General features: G+C 45.0%; 1 long non-coding RNA gene across 1 annotated transcript in view; it reads right to left on the reverse strand.

The window, feature by feature from the left end:
* Positions 1 to 24,409, reverse strand: part of LOC147110452 (uncharacterized) — a 48,376-nt gene extending 23,967 nt beyond the window's left edge. The window contains exons 1-2 of the long non-coding RNA XR_015079924.1: positions 24,225 to 24,409; positions 9,526 to 9,796 (exon numbers count right to left, since the gene is read on the reverse strand). This is a non-coding gene — a long non-coding RNA (uncharacterized LOC147110452). The remainder of the gene's footprint in view (positions 1 to 9,525; positions 9,797 to 24,224) is intronic.
* Positions 24,410 to 25,082: the final 673 nt, after the last annotated feature.

Consider the following 25,082-nt stretch of genomic DNA (forward strand, 5'->3'; position numbering starts at 1 on the left):
AGTAAGCAGTGAGGATGATAGTAGCAGACTTCAGGAGGGCATAGACAGACTGGTGAGGTGGGCAGATACATGGCAGATGAAATTTAACGCGGAGAAGTGCGAAGTGATACATTTTGGAAGCAAGAATGAGGAGAGGCATTATTATCTAAATTGTACAATTTTAAAGGGGGTGTAGGAACAGAGAGACCTGAGGGTTTATGTACACAAATCTTTGAAGGTGGCAGGACAAGTTGATAAGGTGGTTAAAAATCCATATGGGATCCTTCGCTTTATATATAGAGGCATGAGTACAAAAGCAAGGAAGTTATGCTAAACCTTTATAAAACACTGGTTAGGCCCTGCCTGGAGTATTGTGTTCAATTCTGGGCACCACACTTTAGGAAGGATGTCAAGGCCTTGGAGAGGGTGCAGAGGAGATTTACTGGAATGGTACCAGGGATGAGGGACTTCAGTCATGTGGAGAGACTAGAGAAATTGCGATTGTTCTCTTTAGAGCAGAGAAGAGTAAGGGGAGATTTGATAGAGGTGTTCAAAATTATGAGAGGTTTTGATAGAGTAAATAGGGAGAAACTGTTTCCATTGACAGGAGGGTCGGTAACCAGAGGACACAGATTTAAGGTAATTGGCAAAAGAACCAGAGGAGACATGAGGATAATTTTTTTTACACAGCTAATTGCTATGATCTGGAATGCACTGCCTGACGGGGTGGTGGAAGCAGATTCAATAGTAACTTTCAGAAGGGAATTGGATAAATACTTCAAGTGGAAAACATTGCACGGCTATGGGGAAAAAGCAGGGATGTGGGACAAATTGGATTGCTCTTCAGGCACGGTGGGCTGAATGGCCTCCTTCTGTGCTGTATGATTCTATGATTGTGTTCAAATCAGTCCATGGCCTCGCCCCTCCCTATCTCTGTAAACTCCTACAGCCCTATAAACCTCCAACAACTCTGCTAATTCTGGCCTCTTGTGCACCCTGATTTCTTTTGCCCCACCATTGGTGCCCGTTCCTCCATCTGACTAGGTCCTAAACTGTGGAATATCCTCCCTAAACCTCTCCGCCTCTCTCTCTCCTCCTTTAAGACACTACCTTAAAATCTACCTCTTAGACCAAGCTTTTGGTCACTTTTCCTAATATCTCCTTATTTGGCTCGGTGTCAAGTTTTGTGTGATAACACTCCTGTGAAGCGCCTTCGGATGTTTTACGACATTAAAGGCGCTATATAAATGCAAGCTGTTATTGTTGACATTGTGGAGATTGGTTTTGAACTGGCCCACTCGGAGTATTTTATGGTTGAAGTGGTACAAGGTGCAAGAAGCCATGCAAGGGAGATCGCCCGACACAAGAATTGGACTGCCCACAACAGCTATTATACCACCAGCCGCACCTACAGGCCCTGGCACATTGCCTGACTGCAGGCTCAAGGTCAGCAAGGAGCCAACTGCATTTACTGTAAAAAATAAATAAACAACAACTGGCACCTTAGGATTGGCACTGCTCATGACAGCCAAGGTCAAGTCCTCCCTCCGCATGCTGCACTGCTGTCCTCCAGGGAGGGTACCTGAAGTGCCAAAACAAGGCATCCCGCCTCGCACAGCAGCACCTCCATGTCACCAGCCATAACATGGCTGCTTTAGGTGCTGCACCATTCCATCAGTTGACCATAGACCCCATTACCCTGTCTCATGTCTACAGGCATTGGGTTTTGTCAGCCTCTTGTTGTGCCCCAGGCAGCCTTTAGAAAAATTGCAGTATGGAATAGAAATATTGACAGCATTTTTATAGGCTCCATTTTTTGACCCCACACGCAGACAGTTATCTTTAAGTCCTCTCGGTAGTTTATCCTCACATAAGATTCATGCAGCAGCAGCTCCACAAAACCTGCCATCAAATGGAGGTAAAAATCCATGCCACTCCGTCACTTGCCCACAGATTCCACATTTGGTTTCTCTTCCCTAGGTTTCAGCTTTCCACAGGGGAGTGAAACTAATTGGATAGGTTTGGGTTCAGATAAGGGTAAATTTATAAGTCTGAAGAGAAAAGTCAAGGCTGTAGAGCAGAGTAGTGATTTGGGTAAAATCAAGCAGATTGTGTCAGGAAGGAACAAAGAGTTTAACAACAGTAAAAGGGCATTAGCAACTAAGGCCACATCAGGGAAAAATAGTAAAAAGTTAAAATTAAAGCTGCTATATCTGAATGCACAAAGCATTCATAACAAGATAGATGATTTAATGGCACACAGAGAGATAAATTGGTTTGATCTATTAACCATTACTGTGACATAGTTGCAGGGTGACCAAAGTTGGGAACTAAATACTGCAGGATACTTGACTTTTTAGAAAAGATAGGAAAAATGGAAAAGGAGGTGGGTAACTCTGGTAATAAATGATGAGATAAAGGCAGTAGTGAGAAACGATCTTAGATCAGAAAATCAGGACGTAGAATCAGTATAGGTGGAGCTAAGAAATATCAAAGGGCAGAAAACACTGGTGGGAGTAGTTTATAGGCTCCCTAACAGTAATCATAGTGTCGGACAGAGTATAAATCAGAAAATTAGAGGAGCATGTCAAGGCTAATACAATAATCGTACAGGACTTTATTAATCTTCATATAGACTGGCAATCCAAATTGGCAAAAGTAGCTTGGAGGGGGGGTTCATGGAATGCAATTGAGACAGTTTTCTAGAACAATATTTTGAGGAAACAACTAGGGAACAGGCTATTTTAATCTAGTATTTTGAAATGACACATGGTTAATTAGTAATCTTACAGTAAAGGAGCTTCTGGGGAAGAGTGATCATAATATGATAGACTTTCATATTGAGTTTGAGAGTGATGTGGTTAAGTCCAAAACTAAGGTCTTGAATTTAAACAAAGCCAATTACGGAGGTATGAGGAGTGAGTTGACTAAGGTAGATTGGTAAATTAGATTAAAAGATTTGATGGTAGATAAGCAATGGCAAACATTTAAAGTGGTACAGCCATGGCTAACTAGAGAAGTTAAGGATAGTACTAGATTAAAAGAAGAGGATTACAATGTTGCCAAAAAGAGTAGTATGCCTGAGGATTGCGAGGGTGTTAAAATCAGAAAAAGATGACCAAGAAATTGACAAAGAGGGAGAAAATAGAATATGAGTAAACTAGCAAGAAATATAAAAACAGATTGTAAGAGCTTCTACAAATATGTAAAAAGGAAGAGGTTAGTGAAAGTAAACATGGGTCCTTTAGAGGCAGAGACAGGAGAAATTGTAATGGGAAATAAGGAAATAGTAGAGACGTTAAACAAATATTTTGTGTCTTGTCTTCACAGTAGAAGACACAAAGAACATACTGGAAATAGTAGGGAATCAATGGTCTAATGAGAGTGAGGAAATTAAAGTAATTAATATTAGTAAAGAAAAAGTACTGAAAAAATTAATGGGAAGAAAAGCTAACAAATCCCCTGGACCTGATGGCTTACATCCTAGGTTTTTAAAAGAGGTGGCTACAGAGATAGTGGATGCATTGGTTTTGATCTTCCAGAATTCCCTAGATTCTGGAACGGTCCCCATGGATTGGAAGGTAGCAAATGTAACCCCTCTGTTCAAGAAAGGAGGGAGAGAGAAAACAGAACTACAGGCCAGTTAGCCTGACCTCAGTAGTAGGAAACATGCTAGAATCTATTGTTAGGGATGTGGTAAAAGGGCATTTGGAAAATCACAATATGATTAGGCAGAGTCAACACAGCTTTATGAAAGGGAAATCATGTTTGACAAATCTATTAGAGTTTTTTCAGGGAGTAACTAGCAAGGTAGATAAGGGGGACCCAATGAATGTAGTATACTTGGATTTTCAGAAGACATTTAATAAGGTGCCACACAAGAGGTTATTGCACAAGATTAGGCCTCATGGGGTTGGGATAATATATTAGCATGGACTGAGGATTGGTTAACAGAAAGAAAACAGAGAGTAAGAATAAACGAGTCAGTTCAGGCAGACTGTAACTAATGAGGTGCTTGTGCCTCAGCGATTTACAATCTATATTACTGACTTAGATGAAAGGACCAAGAGTAATATGTCAAGTTTGCTGATGATACAATGCTTGGTGCAAAAGTAAGCTGTAAGGAGGAAGGAAAGAGGTTGTAAAGAGAAATAGACTGGTTAAATAATTGGGCAAAAAGGTGGCAGATGGAGTATAATGTTGGGAAGTGTGAAATGATCCACTTTGGTAGAAAGAATCAAAAAGCAGAATATTTTTTAAAAGGTGAGAGACTGGTAAATGTTGGAATTCAGTGGGATTTGAGTGTCCTTGCACACAAAACACTGAAAGTTAACATGCAGGTACAGCAAGCAATTAGGAAGGCAAATGGTATGTTAGCCTTTAACAACAACAACAACAACAACTTGTATTTTTATATTCATTTATGGGGTGTGAGTGTCGCTGGCAAGGCCAGCATTTATTGCCCATCCCTAGTTGCCCTTGAGAAGGTGGTGGTGAGCCGCCTTCTTGAACCGCTGCAATCCGTGTGGTGAAGGTACTCCCACAGTGCTGTTAGGGAGGGAGTTCCAGGATTTTGACCCAGCAATGATGAAGGATCGGTGATATACTTCTAAGTCAGGATGGTGTGAGACTTGGAGGGGAACTTGGAGGTGGTGATGTTCCCATGCACCTGCTGCCCTTGTCCTTCTAGGTGGAAGAGGTCGCAGTTTTGGGAGGTGCTGCTGAAGAAGCCTTGGCAAGTTGCTGCAGTGCATCTTGTAGATGGTACACACTGTAGCCACAGTACGCCAATGGTGGAGGGAGTGAATGTTTAAGGTGGTGGATGGCGTGCCAATCAAACGGGCTGCTTTGTCCTGGATGGTGTCGAGCTTCTTGTGTGTTGTTGCAGCTGCATTTATCCAGGCACGTGGAGAGTATTGCATCACACTCCTTACTTGTGCCTTGTAGATGGTGGAAAGGCTTTGGGGAGTCAGGAGGTGAGACGCTCGCCGCAGAATACCTAGCCTCTGACCTGCTCTTGTTGCCACAGTATTTATGTGGCTGGTCCAGTTAAGTTTCTGATTAATGGTGACTGCCAGGATGTTGATGGTGGGGGATTTGGCGATGGCAACGCCGTTGAATGTCAAAGGGAGTTGGTTAGATTCTCACTTGTTGGAGATAGTCATTGCCTGGCACTTCTGTGGCGCGAATGTTACCTACCACTTATCAGCCCAAGCCAGAACGTCGTCCAGGTCTTGTTGCATGCGGGCATGCACTGCTTATATAGCGCCTTTAACGTAGTAAAACGTCCCAAGGTGCTGCACAGGAGTATTTTAAGACAAAGATTTTGACACCGATCCACATAAGGAGAAATTAGGGCTGTGACCAAAAGCTTGGTCAAAAAGGTAGGTTTTAAGGAGCGTCTTAAAGGAGGAAAGAGAGGTAGAGAGGCAGACTGGTTTAGGCAGGGAATTCCAGAGCTTAGTGCCTAGGCAACAGAAGGCACAGCCACCAAAGGTTGAGCGATTATAATCAGGGATCCTCAAGAGGGCAGAATTAGAGGAGCGCAGATATCTCGGGGGGTTGTGGGGCTGGAGGAGATTACAGAGATAGGAAGGGGCAAGGCTATGGAGGGATTTGAAAACAAGGATGAGAATTTGGAAATTGAGGCACTGCTTAAGCGGGAGCCAATGTAGGTCAGCGAGCACAGGGGTGATGGACAAACAGGTCTTGGTGCGAGTTAGGACACGGGCAGCCAAGTTTTGGATGACCTCAAGTTTACGTAGGGTGGAATGTGGGAGACCAGCCAGGATTGTGTTGGAATAGTCAAGTCTAGAGGTAACAAAGGCATGGATGAGGGTTTCAGCAGCGGTTGAGCTGAGGCAAGGGCGGAGATGGGTGATGTTACGGAGGTGGAAGTAGGCGGTCTTTGTTATGCTGCGGATATGTGGTCGGAAGCTCATTTCAAGGTCAAATATGACACCAAGGTTGCGAAAAGTGTGGTTCAGCCTCAGACAGTTGTTAGGGGGAGAGGGATGTAGTCAGTGGCTAGGGAACGGAGTTTGTGTCGGGGACCAAAAACAATGGCTTCGGTTTTCCCAATATTTAATTGGAGAAAATTTTTGCTCATCCAGAACTGTATGTCGGACAAGCAGTCTGACAATTTAGACACCGTGGAGGGGTCGAGAGAAGTGGTAATGAGGTAGAGCTGGTGTCGTCAGTGTACATGTGGAAACTGACGCTGTGTTTTCGGCTGATGTCGCCAAGGGGCAGCATGTAGATGAGAAATAGGAGGGGGCCAAGGATAGATCCTTGGGGGATACCAGAGGTAACGGTGCAGGAGTGGGAAGAGAAGCTGTTGCAGGTGATTCTCTGGTTACGATTAGATAGATGAGAATGGAACCAGGCAGTCCCACTCAGCTTGACGACGGTGGAGAGGTGTCGGAGAAGGATGGAGTGGTAAACCATGTCAAAGGCTGCAGACAAGTCAAGAAGGACAAGGAGGGGTAGTCTACCTTTGTCACAGTCACAAAGGATGTCATTTGTGACTTTGATGAGAGCTGTTCGGCACTGTGGCAAGGGCGGAAACCTGATTGGAGGGATTCAAACATGGAATTGCAGGAAAGATGGGCACGGATGTTGGAGGCAACAACACGTTCAAGGACTTTTTAGAGGAAAGGGAGGTTGGAGATGGGGCGGTAGTTTGCAAGGACGGAGGGATCAAGGTTTGTTTTTTGAGGAGAGGGGTGATAATGGCAGATTTGAGGGAGAGAGGGACAGTACCTGAGGAGAGAGAACTGTTAACAATATCAGCTAACATGGGAGCCAGAAAAGGAAGTTGGGTGGTCAGCAGTTTGGTGGGAATAGGGTCGAGGGAGCAGGAGGTAGGTCTCATGGACAAGATGAGCATGGAGTGGTCATGAGGGGAGATCAGAGAGAAACTGGAGAAAGATGAGAATTCAGGGCTAGGGCAGGGGGGAACCTTAGAGGAAGTTTGGCCCAGTGGGCTAGGGGAAGGAAGGGAAGTGGCAGAGGCAGCTGAACAGATAGTCTCAATCTTAGAGACAAAGAAGTCCATGAGCTCCTCACATTTGTTATCGGAGGTGAGGGTGGAGGAGACAGGGGAGAGGGGTTTTAGAAGACGGTTAGCAATAGAGAATAGGAGCCGGGGTTTATCTTTGCATTCCAGAATGATTCTGGAATAGTGAGCAATTTTGGTAGACGAGAGCAGGGCCCAATAGTGCTTTATGTGATCGAACCAGATCTGGCGGTGAATGGCTAAACCAGTTGTCCGCCATATCCGTTCGAGTCTGCGTCCATTGGACTTAAGGGAGCGAAGATGAGGGCCGTACCAGGGAAATGCCAGGGTGAGAGAGGGTCATTGTTTTAGTAGGGACTAGGGCATCAAAGATAGTGGTGAGGGTGTGGTTGAGCAGATCGGTAGCTGCAGAAATGTCATGGTGAATGGAGGGCCAGAGGCTGGACAGTTGTGATTTCATAAGTGCAGTTGTAAGAGAGTTGGGAGGGAGTTTTTTCCAGGGCGTACACAGAAAGAAGTAGGGTTGGGGGAGGTGGGTGGAAGGGGGATGTGGGTGGAGAGTGATACGAGGAAATGTTCAGAGATGGCCTTATCTGCAAGTGACACGATGGGAGTAGCGAGGCCAGGAGAGATGGCAAAGTCGAGGGAGTGGCCTTGAATATGGTTTGGGGAGTTTACATGGAGGGAGAGATTAAGGGAGGATGGGAGGCTAGTGAGAGCATGATGAATTGAGATGGAGGTTGAAATTACCGAGGATGAGAAGTTGTTCGGTGCAGAGGCTGAGGGAGGAGAACAGTGAAGATAGCTCAGTAATAACAATTTTATGGAACTTAGGTGGGCGGTAGAGAACAAGAATTTTAAATGAGAGGTGAGAGGGGTGGAATAAGGTGAGATGCTCAAAGGGGGAGAAATTGCCAGAGGAATGGGGGGGCAGACCAAGGTGTGATTTGGTGATGAGAGCCACACTGCCACCACGATAGTCTGAGCGAGGCAAGTAGTGGAAGGTATAGCCAGGTGGGGAGACTTCATTTAAGGGTAAGGTGTCATCACCCCTCAACCAAGTTTCCGTCAGGGCCATGATATCGATGCAGTCATCCACGATAAGCTCATGGATGGCAAGGGCCTTCTTTGCAAGTGAACAGACATTCTGGAGGGAGATGCGGAGAGGGTCGGTGATGGTTGCCCCACTGCCAGCATCCACAGGGTCAGCGCTGGGGTGGGGTTGAGTTGGATGGGGAGGAGATTGGCAAGATTTGCCCCCAGTGGCTGCGCTGGGTGGGAAAGTTGGCGAGAGAGTAGGATGGGACAGTTGGGGTTGCTGCTCGCAAGGTGGCAGTGACGAGTGCCTCGATGGGCCCTTCATAGGATGCCAAGAGAGGCACGGAGGGAAGCTGTGGGCTTATCTAAGAGGGAGTCAAGCCTGGGATGGTGGCAGGAGAGTAGGAAGGTTGAAGAGTAATGAAGGATTGGGGTAGGGGGTTAGAGTATGAGAGTTAGGAAGCCTTGCTGTAATTTTATAGGGCTTCGGTGCGACCACACCTAAGTACTGTGTACAGTTTTGGTCTCATTATCGAAGGAAGGATATACTTGCCTTAGAGGGGATCCAACAAAGGTTCACTAGATTGATTCCTGGGATGAGAGGGCTGTCCTATGAGGAGAGATTGAGTAGAATGGGCCTATGCTCCCTGGAGTTTAGAAGAATGAGAGGTGATGTCATTGAAATGTACAAAATTCTTAGAGGGATTGACAGGGTAGAGGCTGAGAGGTTGTTTCCCCTGGCTGGAGAGCCTAGAACCAGGGGTCATAGTCTCAGAATAAGGGGTCGGCCATTTAGGACTGAGGTGAGCAGAAATTTCTTCACTCAGAGGGCGGTGAATCTTTGGAATTCTCTACCCCAGAGGGCTGTGGATGCTCAGTCATTGAGTATATTCAAGGCTGAGAGTGATAGATTCTTGGGCACTAAGGGAATCATGGGATATGGGGGTAGGACAGGAAAGTGGAGTTAATGCAGAGGTTCAGCCATGATCTTAATGAATGCAGAGCAGGTTCGAAAGGCCATAGGGCCTACTCCTGCTCCTATTTCTTATGTTATTATGGTGGCTCTTTCAAAGAGCAGGCACAGGCACGATTGGGCTAAGTGGCCTCCTTCTGTGCTGCATGATTCAATTATTCACCCCCATAAAGGCTGACAAATACTTAGAAATAATTTTTAGCCGTAATAAAGGCTCGTGTTATTTTTGCCCCCATACGGGACCACATACTTGTCAAGGGGCGGCATGAGCTGCAGCCCCTCCCTTCGCTGTGAGCTCCAGTCTGCAGGTACCAACTAGATCGGAAGCTCGCAATAATGAATTAAGTTATCCAGCCTTGGAATATAGCACAAGGTTACATTGCCAAAATCTGCAAGCACTCTGTGCCAGGAGCAGAAACCCTGTCCAATGGCGTGGAGAGTGGCTGGAGGAAGATACCAAGGAAATTATTTACTATTAATAAATTGCACAAGCTGACAAAAAATTCAAAGCACTTACCCCAAAAATAGCATTGTAAAAAAAATGATCCAACCCAGGAGACCTACTTTGTAGGTGATCTGAGTCATAATGTCACGCCGACAGGTGGGATTAGGACAAACTGTATGTGCAGAATGGTCAGTAAAAGATGGACCAACGCATATGGGCAATCGTGGTTGTTCCATAATTACTGGTATCGGGGCACATTGTTGGGTTACAATCACAGTCGTTGGCTGCTCGCGTCCTTGCATTGTGGGAAGAGTGAAATTGACCTCTTGCAATGATGGATTTCCTGGATGATAATCAAGATAATGAGGAAATGTTAGAGCCATTAACAGGTATTACATATTCTAATATTGTGTCACAATAGAATAATGGGCCCTTTTTAATCTAGTTATTTTCACATGCCCAGCTCGCACTATCTCTGTCAAAAAAATCACTGTCTGATGAAAAAGAAAAAAATCTTAGCAAAGTTTTTTTTTCTTACATTAGGGCTGAAACCACTTTCACTTCTGCTTTTAACAAACATGCTGTTGGTATGAAATTCCTTTACACACTATTTAAATTGATTCATTAACCCATTAAAGTAAATGTATTAACAAATGTTAAAATATGGCACAATGGAATTTCGTACGGACGTACTAATTTGTTTGTTGCAAATATCACAGAGATATTACATGGCTGCGGGGCGGGCTGGGTAGGTAGGGTCTGGTCATAATGCTCCAGCCATCAGGAGTGTTAGGCAGGCTTGATGGACAAGCTGGTCTTTGCTCTGCCCGTCATTTACATATGTTCGTCATTTCAAGATAACAGCCCATTCCCAAATTATATAATTATAAAAGCCTCTTAGTCTTCTATCTCCCCCAAAGAAAAAATAAATACTTGCCGAGACCCTTTTTTTTTATGAAGACTGGGCCTTTTTGGGTGATTTCCTTATTGTGGTAACATTTCTCAGTAAAAAAAAAAATTATTGTGTACAGTACGTACATTTTTCTTGGAGGAGAACAACAGACTTGGCGGACTGATAGGATCACTTAACACACAATTACCCTAAAGCTGGAGTTTCCGCAACAGTATCTATGATTTTAGTTACAGAAAATGCTGGAAAAACTCAGCAGGCCAGGCAACATCCGTGGAGAGAAAATCGAGTCGACGTTTCGGGTCTAACCCTTTTTCAAAGACCCAAAACGTCGACTCTATTTTCTCTCTACGGATGTTGCCTGGCCTGCTGAGTTTTTCCAGCATTTTCTGTTGTTATTTTGGATTTCCAGCATCTGCAGTATTTTGCTATCATACTATGATTTTGGTTTCTCTGCTGCCCTCTCTTGATAATATATGTTACTGCACGTAGGCATTTGTAAACTGCACTTGGTAAAAATTAGTACAGGAAACTTTCTGGTATCCGGCACAGACGGGACCGACATGTTGCCGGTTCATCAACAATTCCGGATAACCGAACGCTATAGTAAAAGATACAGAGCTCAGAGCTCCGTATAAAGCAACAAACCCTGTTGCTCTTCAAAACAATCGGCACAAGTTGCAAGCATCTCTGTAGCTTAGCAACAGCTTCAGCTACACCCTTGCACAGCAACAAATGGAGTAAAAAAAGTAACTAAAAGTAAAAAAAGTTACCTGAACCGACTCCTGAATTTTGCCAGTGGATAGAGCGTTCCGGTTATTTAGGGGCCGGTTAATCGAAAGTTTCCTGTAACTTGCAAAGCCTATTACATATTCAGCCGAGTTGTTTTAGGTTATTTTTATAGTACAAAATTGAGATAGATCTATTATTCTGTGAATTTTCATTGCTAGGCTAAGACTTTCTCTGCAATATTTGAAAAATTGCTACGTCAGTCTTTCCCTTTTGATATACATGAACTAAAAAGAGGGCTTTCATGTGGTGCACTGGAATGGCCAAAAGGGTAAAGGGACACTCAGCCAGAATATGGGAATTTAAGGAAAACCAAATGGTATTTAAAAAAGAACTAAATTGCATTTATGTAGCATTTCATCACATCCCTGGGACATCCTAAACTGCCTCATATCTAATAAATTACTTTGTAAGTGTTGTTGCTCCTATTATGTAGGCAGAAGTGGCAGCCAGTTTGCACACAGGAAGGTGATAGAATAATAGAATGATAGAGCACAGAAGGAGGCCATTCTACCCACCGTGTCTGTATCGGCTCTTTGAAAGAGTTATCCAATTCGTCCCACTCCCCTGCTCTTTCCCCATAGCCCTACAAAATATTCCCCTCCAAGTATTTATCCAATTCTCATTTGAAAGTTATTATTGAATCTGCTTCCATCGCTCTTTCAGGCAGTGCGTTCCAGATCATAACAATTCACAGCATAATTTTTTTCCCCCTCATGTTGCCTCTTTTTTTTGCCAATTACCTTAAACGTGTGTCCTCTGGTTACAAACCCTTCTGCCACTGGAAGCAGTTTTTCCTTATTTACTCTATCAAAACCCTTCATGATTTAAAACACCTCTATCAAATCCCCCCTTACTCTTCTCTGCTCTAAGGAGAACAAACCCAGTTTCTCTAGTCTCTCCACATAACTGAAGTCCCTCATCCCTGGTACCATTTTAGTAAATCTCCTTTGCACCCTCTCTAAAGCCTTGACATCCTTCCTAAAGTATGATGCCCAGACTTGGCCACAATACTCTAGCTGGGCCTAACCAGTGTTTTATAAAGGTTTAGCATAACTTCTTTGCTTTTGTACTCTATGGGCAGGATTTTCATTGGGCCATGGAGGCGGGATTGGAGGCATGTGGAGGGTTAAAATCTCAAAATCGGGGGGGGGGGCACGAACCCATCCCGCCCCCAACCCGCCTCCATGCCAGTTTCAAAGGAGACAGATACCCGACCCACACTGGGACCCGCCTCCCCGAGGCGGGAAGGGGATTAGTGCCAATTTACTGCCTGTTAACAGGTAGTTAACAGGCAGTTTTTAGCCTAATCCCTATTTTTATTGCTGAAGTGTGGGATTCCCGACGGCTCCAAGTTAGTGAGGTGGGCCGTCGGGCTGAAGGATTTAGAGGGTTCAAGATGTTCAGGTGAGTGATGGGTGCATGAGTGAAGAGGTAAGTGTGTTTGGTGTGTGTAAAGTGTTTAAAGAAGTTTTACTTACCTTTACATACCTTTACAGTCTTCCTTCCTTCAGGTCTCGGGAGTCCCTCATCTCACCTGTACAGAAAGCAGAATGGCCGCGGGCTGTCAAAAGTTGCAGCATTCAGCTTTCTGTTCTGGAGAGATCTCTAAATCAGCCTGAGAGGAAGGAATTAACTTATTGTACAGATTGTCAGTGTGTTAAACGCTGATATCTCGTCTGTCAAAAGTTCTTGACAGATGAAATGTCAATCTGTGATGTCACCTGTTGCCGGGTGGCCCTTAATTGGCCTGCTGAGCCCGCTGGGTGGGCTCAACAAGGTCAATCAAGTGAAAATCGTGTGGATTGGCCGCAACTCGATGGAGGCGGGACTACAACCCCGAAAGTTGTAGTCCCACCTCCTACACGCCTCCAGAATCAAAATCTAGCCCTTTGCCGCTATTCATAAAGCCAAGGATCCCATATGCCTTGCTAACAACCTTCTGAACTTGTCCTGCCACCATCAAACATTTGTATACGTTCACACCCAGATCTCCCTGTTCCTGCACCCCCTTTAAAATTGTAGAATTTAGTTTATATTGCCTCTCCTCATTCTTCCTACCAAAATGAAGCACTTCAAAATTCTTTGCGTTAAACTTCATCTGCCATGTGTCTGCCCATTTCACCAATCTGTCTGTGTCCTCCTGAAGTCTGTCACTATCCTCCTCATTGTTTACTACATTTCCAAGTTTTGTGTCATCTGTATACCCAAGTCCAGGTCATTATTATTGTAGTGTATGTACCCGTCTACCTTTAAGAGAACTATTGTATGTAACCGTCCACCTTTAAGAGAACTACTTTAGGTGTTGCACTACTTTGTTGGCTTCTGTATACTGTAATACCGACGGTGACCACACCGGTATATAAGTGCTGTGTCAGGAATTATTGGGCAGATTCGCCCTGACCTTCGAATAGTAAAGTCCTGTTTTAAGTTACTCTTGGAGTCTGTGCATTAATTAACTAAACAACCCACAGACTTTACAGTGGCGACGAGTCCGATCGTACCCTGCGGCAACAATACTTCCGAAGCAGTTAACGAGCGTCGAGAAGAGGGAACCGCCCTCGTCGTTCTGCTGGGAAAAAACTCGAGGCTGCAGAACTAGAAAGGAGGAAGAATTTAGAGACAAAGACTTCCATCAGCAACAGGCACTGACTGTCCCTTCTGCCACGGTGAGGAGTGAGCCGATCAGCACGAGAAGCAAGGCGGCCACGGTGACTGTGAGTAAGGGAAAGTAAAAAGAATAACCGGAGGATAAGGGCGGTGCACTCGACCACGGTCGAGGGGGAAAGGAGCCGGACAGAAGTCGGGCCCAGAGGCGCTGAGACTGGGGCAGCGTGGAGCAAGGAAGCCGCGGTACAGACAGGCTGGGGACGCAACGGCGTCGTGAGACAGCTAGACCGCGACCGGTGAAAAAGGCCGGGCAGCGACCGAAGCCACGAAGCGCTGCGACCGGGAGTGTAGGCGCAGGAAGATATAAAAACTCAGCCGCAGCCGGGGAGGGAAGCACCGGACTGCGAGAGGGCTGGGAGGCGCGATTGGGAGCCGAGCGAGCGGGAGAGGCAGAGCCGACCAAGGGAGACTGAGCGAGAGCCAGTCCAGCGGCTGAAACTGTTCGCCGTCAACGGGGTGTACCCAGCGCCGGTAGAGCCGAGCGAGTGGGAGAGAGACAGAGCCCAAGCAAGGGGAACTGAGCGAGAGCCAGCCCAGCGGCTGAAACTGTTCGCCGTCAACGGGGTGTACCCAGCGCCGGTTGCCCTGCCGAGAAAAGGGAAAGCACTGAAGCCGACGCGCAGGCTGTGAACCTGTAAGCCAGCGGCCGTCACCCGTGGGGAAAGTGTACCCCTCCCGCCAGGGGAAGAAACGCGGGAAGCCGCCATTAGGCGGAGAAGAAGACAGAAGCGGGGAACCGCCATTGAAGTGGGCGGGGAGAGAAGATAAGCGCGGGAAACTTGTCCAAAGATGTGCAGGTTAGGTTGATTGGCTATGATAAATTGACCCTTAGTGTTAGGGGGATTAAATACATGGGGTTACGGGGATAGGGTGGGATATGTGTTGGTGTAGGGGTTACGGGGATCGGGTGGGATATGTGTCGGTGCAGGCTCGATGGGCCGAAATGGCCTCTATCTGCACTGTGGGGTTTCTGTGATTCTGTGATTCTGTGAAACCGCCATTTTCGCGGGAACCGCCATCTTGAAAAAAAAGAAAATTTAAAGAAATAATCCGTGGTGTTATCAGGAAGAGAGGAAGATGCCTAAGCGGGGTAACATCAACGATTTTAATTCCGAGGTAGAAGACTGGGCCACGTATGTGGAACGCATTGAGATCTATGGTGAGGCCAATAAAATAGAAGAAGATGACAAAGCTATAACCTTGCTAAACTCGATGGGCGCGAAGACATACGGGCTCTTGAAGCATCTACTATCACCGGCTAAACCGGCGGATCAGACTTTCGAGGATATTGTGGCTGTTCTGAAGGATCACTTTAACCCCGCACCACTGATGTTAGTGGAACGATCCAAATTTTACGCGAGAACGCAACGGAAAGAGGAAAGCAACGCGGAGTACCTGATTGAACTGCGTAGGCTAGCGAAACACTGCCAGTTTGGAGGGAATCTGACAGAGGCATTGCGAGACAAGTTTGTGTGTGGATTGGCAAAGGAAGGAACGCAAAAGTGACTACTCGAAGAGAACGACCTTACACTTGACAGGGCTGTCCTTATTGCAGCATCGCACGAAGCCGCAGCGAAGGGAACTGCGGAAATGCAGCTAAAGACAGCGGCACTCAGTGTGGATCAAATTACCTCGACAACAACAAAATGCTATCGTTGTGGGAAGACAACACACGACCAGAACCAATGCTGGTTTAAGAACCAGGAATGTAGGAAATGTGGCAAGTTCGGTCACATAGCTAAGGTATGCCGGTCAGGAAAGAAGACCAACAATAATGAGTCACCACAAAAGAGGTACAGAAAGGTACATGAGGTGACTAGGAAGAGTCCGGAAGAACAGAATTCGGACTCACACTCCAACTGCAAGGAACTGGATAGTCTGAGAATTCACAATGTGAGTAATGAAGCTGACCGACAAGCTATCTGGATCACACTACAGATTGCAAAAGTCCAAGTGAAAATGGAAGTGGACACCGGATCGGCGTTGACGGTCATGAATAAGCATGATTATAAAAAGTTATTCAAGCATATTCCCCTACGGGATACGGAACTAGTATTGCAGACATACACGGGGCACAAAGTATACCCCATCGGAAAGATAGAAGTCAAGGTGAGATACAAGGACAAAGATCACCAAAGGATGGACCTGTATGTGTTGCCTGAGGGAAGTCCACCACTTCTGGGACGGGAGTGGATCAGGAAAATAAAGATAGACTGGCATTCTCTAAACACCATGACGGTAGATTCCGGAAAGGAAGATGTCAAACCTGAACGGTTGTCCAGAATATTGGACGAAGCTAAAGAGGTATTCCAGCAAGGACTGGGAACACTGCGAGGAATTAAGGCAAAGGTTAAGATTGCAGAACATGCAAGCCCAAAATTTTTCAAAGCCAGATCGGTACCTTACGCGATACGACCTGCTGTGGAGGCAGAACTGGAAGAACTTGAACGATCAGGGGTACTGTCAAAAGTGGACTGGAGAGGGTGGGCCACGCCCATTGTTCCCGTCATGAAGTCTTCACAAAGTAACAAGCCAGGGGGACCGGGGAAGGTCCGCATCTGCGGAGACTTCAAGATCACAGTGAATCCGGTGCTTCACACGGTACAATACCCGCTTCCGCGGATTGAAGATATCTTTGCTTCGTTGGCTGGAGGGAAACACTTCACCAAGATAGACCTGGCACAGGCATACTTACAAATGGAAGTCGAGGAAGAGTCACGTCAGTACCTCACCATCAACACATACAGAGGCTTGTATCGTTATAATAGACTGGTTTTTGGGGTAGCTTCGGCTCCAGCAATTTGGCAGAGGGCCATGGAGCAGGTATTACAAGGAATTCCAAGCACGCAGTGTTACTTAGACGATATCCTGATTACGGGAGAAGACGAGGAAGAACACCTCACAAATTTGAAACTGGTGCTCACTAGGTTGAAGGAATATGGCCTTCGAGTTAATCGCAAGAAATGTGAGTTCTTCCAAAAACGGATCTCGTACTGCGGTCATGTCATTGACCGAGAGGGGCTGCACAAGTCACCTGACAAGATAGAAGCTGTCGTGAAGGCCCCCGCTCCGGAAAACGTATCACAGTTAAGATCATTCTTGGGGTTGATTAATTATTATCACAAGTTTCTGCCGAATCTATCCACGGTGCTGCATCCGCTGAATGCTCTGTTGCGGAAAGAAGTACCATGGAAGTGGAGTGAGGAATGTAAAAAGGCCTTTCGCAGAAGCAAGGCGTTGATTACCTCTGAAGAAGTGTTGGCTCATTTCAACCCAACGTCACCTCTTCGTCTAGCTTGTGATGCTTCCCCCTATGGAATTGGAGCAGTACTTTCACACAAGTTACCAAATGGCTCGGAAAGGCCAGTGGCATTCGCGTCCCGATCATTGACCTCCGCGGAGCGAAATTATGCTCAAATAGATAGGGAGGCCCTCAGCCTTGTGTGGGGCGTAAAGAAATTCAATCATTACCTGCAGGGCAAGAAGTTCACATTACTGACAGACCACCAGCCGTTGGTGTCCATATTCAACCCTAACAAGGCCGTTTCCACCATGACAGTGCAAAGGTTACAGAGGTGGTCCGTGTTACTTGGGGCACATCAATATGACATCGAATACAAAAGGTCCAAACAGCATGGAAATGCTGATGGGTTATCGCGTTTGCCATTGCCGATAGTAGAAGAAGCGACTACAGTGGACCCGGTAGAGATGTTCCACTCATCCATAGTGGAATGTCTACCAGTAACAAATTCGATGATCGAAAACGAAACAAGAAATGACCCGACTCTCTCACGAGTCTATGATTTAACGGTGGAGGGATGGCCAGCACAGGGCGAACCAACGCTGCCAGCATTTTCGCAGAGAAAAGAACAGCTGTCAGTGTGTCGAGGAACCCTGATGTGTGGATCTAGAGTGGTGATTCCACCCAAACTTCAACAGAAGGTGTTAAAGGAGCTGCACGAGGGACATCTGGGTGGAGTGAAAATGAAGAACCTAGTAAGAGCGTTCGTGTGGTGGCCAGGCATTGATGGAGACATCGAAGAAATCACTAAGAGCGGTCTAGGATGCCAGAAGGTCCAAAACGCGCCACCACAGGCTCCTCTGCATCCATGGGAGTGGCCCTCATCTCCTTGGCAAAGGGTACACATCGACTTTGCTGGTCCATTTATGGACTCAATGTTTCTAATAGCGGTGGATGCACACTCCAAGTGGCCGGAGGTAATAAAGATGTCCACCACCACCACGGAAAAAACCATCACAGTGTTAAGGACCATGTTTGCTAGGAATGGGCTGCCGGAACAGATCTGTTCTGATAATGGACCGCAATTTGTGTCCGAAGAATTCAAGAAATTCTTAAAGAGCAATGGGGTTAAGCACTACACGTCAGCCCCATACCATCCCGCCTCCAATGGATTGGCTGAAAGGTTTGTCCAGACCTTCAAGAAGGCCATAAAGGCCATGGGTAATGAAGCCATTAACTTACAACATAAGGTGGATAGCTTCTTGTTGGCGTACAGGAATGCAACACATGCGGTCACAAATCAAACTCCCGCCATGATGTTTTTTAATAGACGACTAAGGTGCCGGCTGGATTTGCTTAAGCCAAACGTCAGAAGGGACGTAGAGAACCGGCAATTCCAGGGCATGAATGAAAGGCCAACTAGATCTTTTCAGATAGGTCAACAAGTTTTGGCCCAGGACTACCGTACCGAGAAATGGCAGCCTGGAACTATTGGAAAAAGGCTAGGGCCGTTGATGTATACGGTGGACATTGGGGACAGTATAATAAGGCGCCATGTTGACCAGATCATAGGGTCAGCCACAAATGGCCAATCTACTCCACCACCTTACACGGTTAATGTTGAGACAGAGATACCCAGAACACCTACCTCCGATCTGGTAATACTGGAATCAGATGAACCTGACACTGTCCTTCAAGCCGAATCGACCTTGCCAGAAGCACCTGCTACCCCACCGGGAGTTACGACACCACCGAGGCGTTATCCGGACAGAGTCCGGAAACCTCCAGAGAGACTGAATCTGTGAACTGTCTTGCATAAAGTTGTATATATGTTATAATGTATGTTTAATGGGGAATCAGTATGTTGTAAGCTAAAAAGGGAGGATTGTAGTGTATGTACCCGTCTACCTTTAAGAGAACTATTGTATGTAACCGTCCACCTTTAAGAGAACTACTTTAGGTGTTGCACTACTTTGTTGGCTTCTGTATACTGTAATACCGACGGTGACCACACCGGTATATAAGTGCTGTGTCAGGAATTATTGGGCAGATTCGCCCTGACCTTCGAATAGTAAAGTCCTGTTTTAAGTTACTCTTGGAGTCTGTGCATTAATTAACTAAACAACCCACAGACTTTACAATTATATATCAAAAAGCGCAGTGGTCCTAATAACGACCTCTGGGGGACACCACTGCAAACTTCCCTCCAGTCCGAAAAACAACCTTTCACAACTACTAATACAATAGCAAAATACTGCGGATGCTGGAAATCCAAAATAATAACAGAAAACACTGGAAAAACTCAGCAGGCCAGGCAGCATCCGTGGAGAGAGAAACAGGCTACTCTTTGATTTCTGTCCCTTAGCTAATTTTGTATCCACAAGTTTATTCGGTGGTACTTTATTAAACGCCTTTGATCAACATCAACTGCACTGCCCGCATTAACTGTCTCTGTTAATTCATCAAATAACTCAATCAAGTTAGTCAAACACAATTTGCCATTGAGTTTAGAAGAATGAGAGGGGATCTCATTGAAACTTATAAAATTCTAACAGGACTAGACAGACTAAATGCAGGAAGGATGTTCCTGATGGTCGGGGAGTCCAGAATCAGGGGTCACAGTCTAAGGATAAGGGGTAAGCCATTTAGGACCGAGATGAGGAGGAATTTCTTCACCCAGAGAGTGGTGAACCTGTGGAATTATCTACCACAGAAGGCAGTAGAGGCCAATTCATTAAATATATTCAAGAAGGAGTTAGATATATTTCTTAAGGCTAAAGGGATCAAGGGATATGGAGAGAAGGCAGGAACAGGGTACTGAATTTGGATGATCAGCCATGATCTCATTGAATGGCGGAGCAGGCTCAAGGGGCCAAATGGCCTACACCTGCTCCTATCTTCTATGTTTCTATGTTTCTATGTTTAACAAATCCATGCTGGCTTTCATTTATTAACCCATATTTTTCCAACTGCCAATTAATTTTGTCTCAGATTATTGTCTTTTAAAGTTTCCCCACTATCGACATTAGCCTGACTGGCCTGTAGTTGCCGGGTTTATTCCTCTCCCGTTTTTTGAACAGGGGTGTAACATTTGCAATCCTCCAATCCTCTGGCTCTACTCTCATATCTAAGGAGGATTGGAAGATTGTGGCCAGAGCCGCCGTTATTTCCACCCTTACTTCCCTTAGCAACCAAGGATGCACCCCACCTGGACCAGGTAACTTTTCTACTTTGAGCGCTCCCAACCTTTTAGGTACCTCCTCTTTATCTATTTTTATTGTGCCCTATTTCTCTAAAACCTCCTCCTTTAATGTGACAATGGAAGCATCCTCTTCTTTTGTGAAGGCAGATGCAAAGTACTCATTTAATATCTCAGCAATGCCTTCTGCCTCCACCAGAAGATCTCCTTTTCGGTCCCTAATAGGCCCCATCATTCCTTTGACTACCCTTTTACTATTTATATTCCTTGTGTTACATCAAGTCTACAGCACAGAAACAGGCCATTTGGCCCAAATGCTCTATGACGGCGTTTAAACTCCACACGAGCCTCCTCCCACCCCTCGTCACCTAACCCTATCAGCATACCCTTCTATTCCATCCTCTGTCATGTGCTTATTCTCTAGATTTTTGACGCACTCTGGGCCAAGAAAATCAGCCGTCTTTCATACAGCAAAATTTAAATGGTTGCATGTGCAAATGAACTGCTAGCATTCTTTTCCACCATCACAGTCCCATCAAGAAAAAAATATAGACGTTTACATTCATTCCTTTTTGCAAGAAATGCAAGTTCACCAGAATGTCAGTGGCGCCAGTTGGAGATGTGATTAGTATCAGTTTGACTTTGTGGTATTGGCCCAGAAATTCGGGTCGGGGGCTTCCCACGGGTGTAAGCCCCCGACCTGCACTTACCTAGCGCGCCGGCCGTTGAGCTGTGGGCCCGCGTGGTATTCCAATCCTGGGCCTGTTCCAAATGCCGGCGCGCAGTGCTTACGTATTTCAGGGGCGCAGTTAGTTCAATGCGTCCCCTGGGATCACGTGGGCCATGGAGAGCCAATGTTAGCAGGGAATGCTTCATTCATAAGTTTGACAGGAAGAGCTGGCAAACCTATAAATACTATAAGCCCCAAAACATCACTAAAACTTCAAATACTTTTTTTTAAAATCACATTTTTAAAATAACTATAAATTACATGAAATAACTATTTTAAACAATAATTTTAATTTTTGAAAAAATTAATTACATTTTCTAACGGAGCTAAAAATAAACTTACCTTTCTTTAAAGTATTTAAAAATAATAAACCTGTGGAAAAAATGTTTTAATTTTAATTAATTCACCACTTACCTTGTTAAAAGCAGGCCTTGCGCCTGCTTTTTAAAAGTGTAACTGCTGGAGACTTACCCTCCCGGAGAAAACTGCAAAAAAAAACATAAGTTTGATGCGCACGCGCTGCCTCTCCGGCGCACGCGTTCCACCTGTCAACCCCTTCTTTCAGGGGAATGGAAGTGCCGGTTTCCCGCGCATGCGCAGTGCATGCACAAAACCGGCACTTTTGTTGGGCCTACGCGTGAGTACCCAGTGCATACTCACGCGTTGGGACCCGAATTTCTGGGCCATTGGCCCAGAACTTCGGGTCTCCATGGGTGAGTACGCACAGGGTACTCACCCGTAAGCCCAATGGAAGTGCCGGTTTCATGCATGCACTGCGCATGCGCGGGAAACCGGCACTTCCATTCCCCTGAAAGAAGGGGTTCAGAGGTGAAACGCATGCACAGGAGAGGCAGCGCGTGCGCATCGAACTTACGTTTTTTTTCCAGGTTTTCCTGGGAGGGTAAGTCTCCAGGAGTTACACTTTTAAAAAGCAGGCGCAAGGCCTGCTTTTAACAAGGTAAGTGGTGAATTAATTAAAATTAAAACATTTTTTCCACAGGTTTATTATTTTTAAATACTTTAAAGAAAGGTAAGTTTATTTTTAGCCCCATTAGAAAATGTAATTATTTATTTCAAAAATTTAAATTATTGTTGAAAATAGTTATTTCATGTAATTTATGGTTTATTTTAAAAATGTAATTAAAAAAAAAAGTATTTGAAGATTTAGTGATTTTTGGGGCTTATAGTATTTATAGGTTTGACAGGTCTGTCAAACTTATGAATGAAGCATTCCCTGCTACCATTGGCTCTCCATGGCCCACGTGATCCCAGGAGATGCATCGAACTAACTGCGCCCCTGGGATAAGCAAGCACTGTGAGCCGGCAGTTGGAGGAGGCCCAGGATCGGAATCCCACGCAGGCCCACAGCTCAATGGCCGGCGCGGTAGGTAAGTGCAGGTCGGGGGCTTGCACCTGCGGGAAGCCCCCGACCTGAATTTCTGGGCCATTATAGATACCATCTTCAGACAAATCTCCCTGGAAAAATAATAGCGTGTTAACGATGCTCGCCGTTATTCATGCACAAATGGGCCAGCAAGTTAGGGGATGAGGAGCTATATCGTGAGCTGTGCATCTCCAGGACTTGCTGGTCGATTAATGTCACTCCACCATTTGCCTCGCACAAACGGCATCTCGCCCTTAGATTCCTGTTATTTTTAAGAACTTGATGGATTTGCACATTAATTGGCCATTAAACTCGCCTCAGAAAGTTAGGGCTCATAACTAATAGCAAGTACCCTTTTAATGAGATGATAATTGTTCATGCAATCCCAATCAACCTCTCTGGCCCAGAAAGGGAACAATTTAAACTTTTGAGCCTCTATCCTGCATGTAGTAAATTCTTCTTGGAGATTTAAAAAATTTCAAATTTTTAATTTACATTTTTTTCTTACTTTTCGTTTCTGTCTCTTTTTTTTATCTCTTTCTCTTAATCCAATCTTTATTTCCCTCTTTATTTCTCTTCATGTACCTGATTTGACTCTAATTCACCCTCCTTCTCCGTTGCACACAAATCCTGTCAGTGTTTGCCATTATAAATTCCACATTTGCATTTATAATGGAAACTATTTACATAAGCTTGTTCCACTGGCAGGAGGGTATGGTGCAGTATAGACAGGCTTACATAGATAATCTTGGTCTAAATGCGAACATAACAATTTACAATGGAAATATAAAAATAAGGAATGCATAGCTTTAAAATAGGGAGTGAATTACATCGGCATATTCTGGTTCCGTTATCCCACCGCTCTCTAACCCGCTTCACTTGAAGACTACGTTTGGCCCGAACTCCCCAAGTGCAGCGCCACATATTCACTGGTATCAATCAGGAAAATGTAGGAATATCCACTAAGCTGTAAAAAAAAATAAACCTGCTTCCATAAACACTGCTCTCAGTCCTTCACACATTGATGCAACAACACAGCACTGTACAATCACTCTGTCAGCCCTGTTTAGAAAAGGGAACAATTGGACTACATTTAAATTTCCCAAATATATTAGGTATAATCTTAGATTGGTCCAAAATTCGGACAAATATCACAAACTATGATGGGGCAGTGTGGGTTTGTGTGTATGTGTGCGCACCTGGGCGGATTGACTGATGATAACATCCAAACTCTATCCATTGGTCGTGCTATTTTTGCCCTACAATCCCTAAGAGAAGAAAAACATCCATTCAGCAAACGATCGAAGCCAATTTCTCCAAAACCTCGATGGCCACGAACGCTCCTCATACATCAACCTTCTTGGCCCGCTCAGTTTAACGAACGGGATGAAGTGCCTAACTCCACCAGTAATTGCGGTTACATTTAGCCCAATACCTCCCGAAAGTGCCAAATGACCCAACCGTGCAAAATGCCATCTCCCTCCCAATGTATTCTCCGTGTCTTTCAAATAGACATTCTGCAAAACTTGCACCGTTCACCAAACTAGCTGCAAAGAGGAAAGTAGCTGAATATCGACCACCTGTTGTTCCTCCTTTTTGTTTTAATCTTTCTTAAAATTAGATCCAAAATTCAAAGAAAATTCAAGAGCTCAAAAGGCGCCTCATTTAAAATCCGTGACCCTAGTACATTCCATCATTACACAACATAAAAAAAATTGATAGATCACATCAGGAGGCAATGATAAATATTTCTAATATTATTGATTTCGTTTAGACGATTAATTAGATCATTTATTTGAGCAAAAGTGCATTAACTACAGGTATCACAAGCAAAACAGATCTTTGTACCTCGGTCGTTCGAACTTCCGTCTGGCAAGATGAGAATTTCCTCAGTGGATTTCACGCAGTAAAAGTCGGGTCAAGTACACCTGGAAAGGTAAGCAATGTGTATTGGAGATTCGGATTGGTGGAGCAGAGTGCGGCTGTCGAATCTACCTGTCACTATTGTGTTAAGAAGAATAGCGGAAGCGGAATGGTTTGGGTGGAAGGCTAATAGACGGGAATATGATGTGTACGTCAAAACATTGTGCACGTTGCATAGCGAAAATCTTTTGAATTGTAATGTGATAGGGCTAGATTAGCTCGGCATTGTGAACGTTTCAATGAAAGTACAAATGCGCACGCTAGTCAGTCTCGGATTGTGTGACTCACTTTAAGCTACAGGGTGGGCTGTTCTATAAGAACAGGGACGTTAGTGTGCGCTTTAAAGGCTAAACGGTGTAATTGCTCTGTATGCGTGCATTTTGGATTCACTTAGATGTCAGATCGTAGACCCTGGTTTTGTTTGATTGACAGGCAAATTAAGAACATGCAGAAAGGGTATGCTTATTAAACATAGGAAACCGAAACAGACAATCTGTAGGTTGTTTTTGCATTAGTGAGAAAGAGTGCCGTTTGTAAAAGGTAGAAAGTGTAAGAATCATTGTTTAAGAAGTTTCAACTTTCTTGTATGTAAGCTTAGCTTGGAGCTGTTCAATTCTTTTGAGTTTATTTTGATTCACTTCTCCTTGGTCTGGTGAAGGTCCTGAGAAAGTGCAATTCACTCTGGAAGGACCAGGGTTGGGAATCAATCAGGTGGGAAGAATGACTCAATCAGTTGTAAATTTATCAAGGTTAGAATAAAATTCCATTTGACTACAAGTGACA

Source organism: Somniosus microcephalus, chromosome 11 (genome assembly GCF_052327205.1).
Source record: "Somniosus microcephalus isolate GS21.2 chromosome 11, FLI_Smic_1.0, whole genome shotgun sequence".
Taxonomy (NCBI): Eukaryota; Metazoa; Chordata; class Chondrichthyes; order Squaliformes; family Somniosidae; genus Somniosus; species Somniosus microcephalus.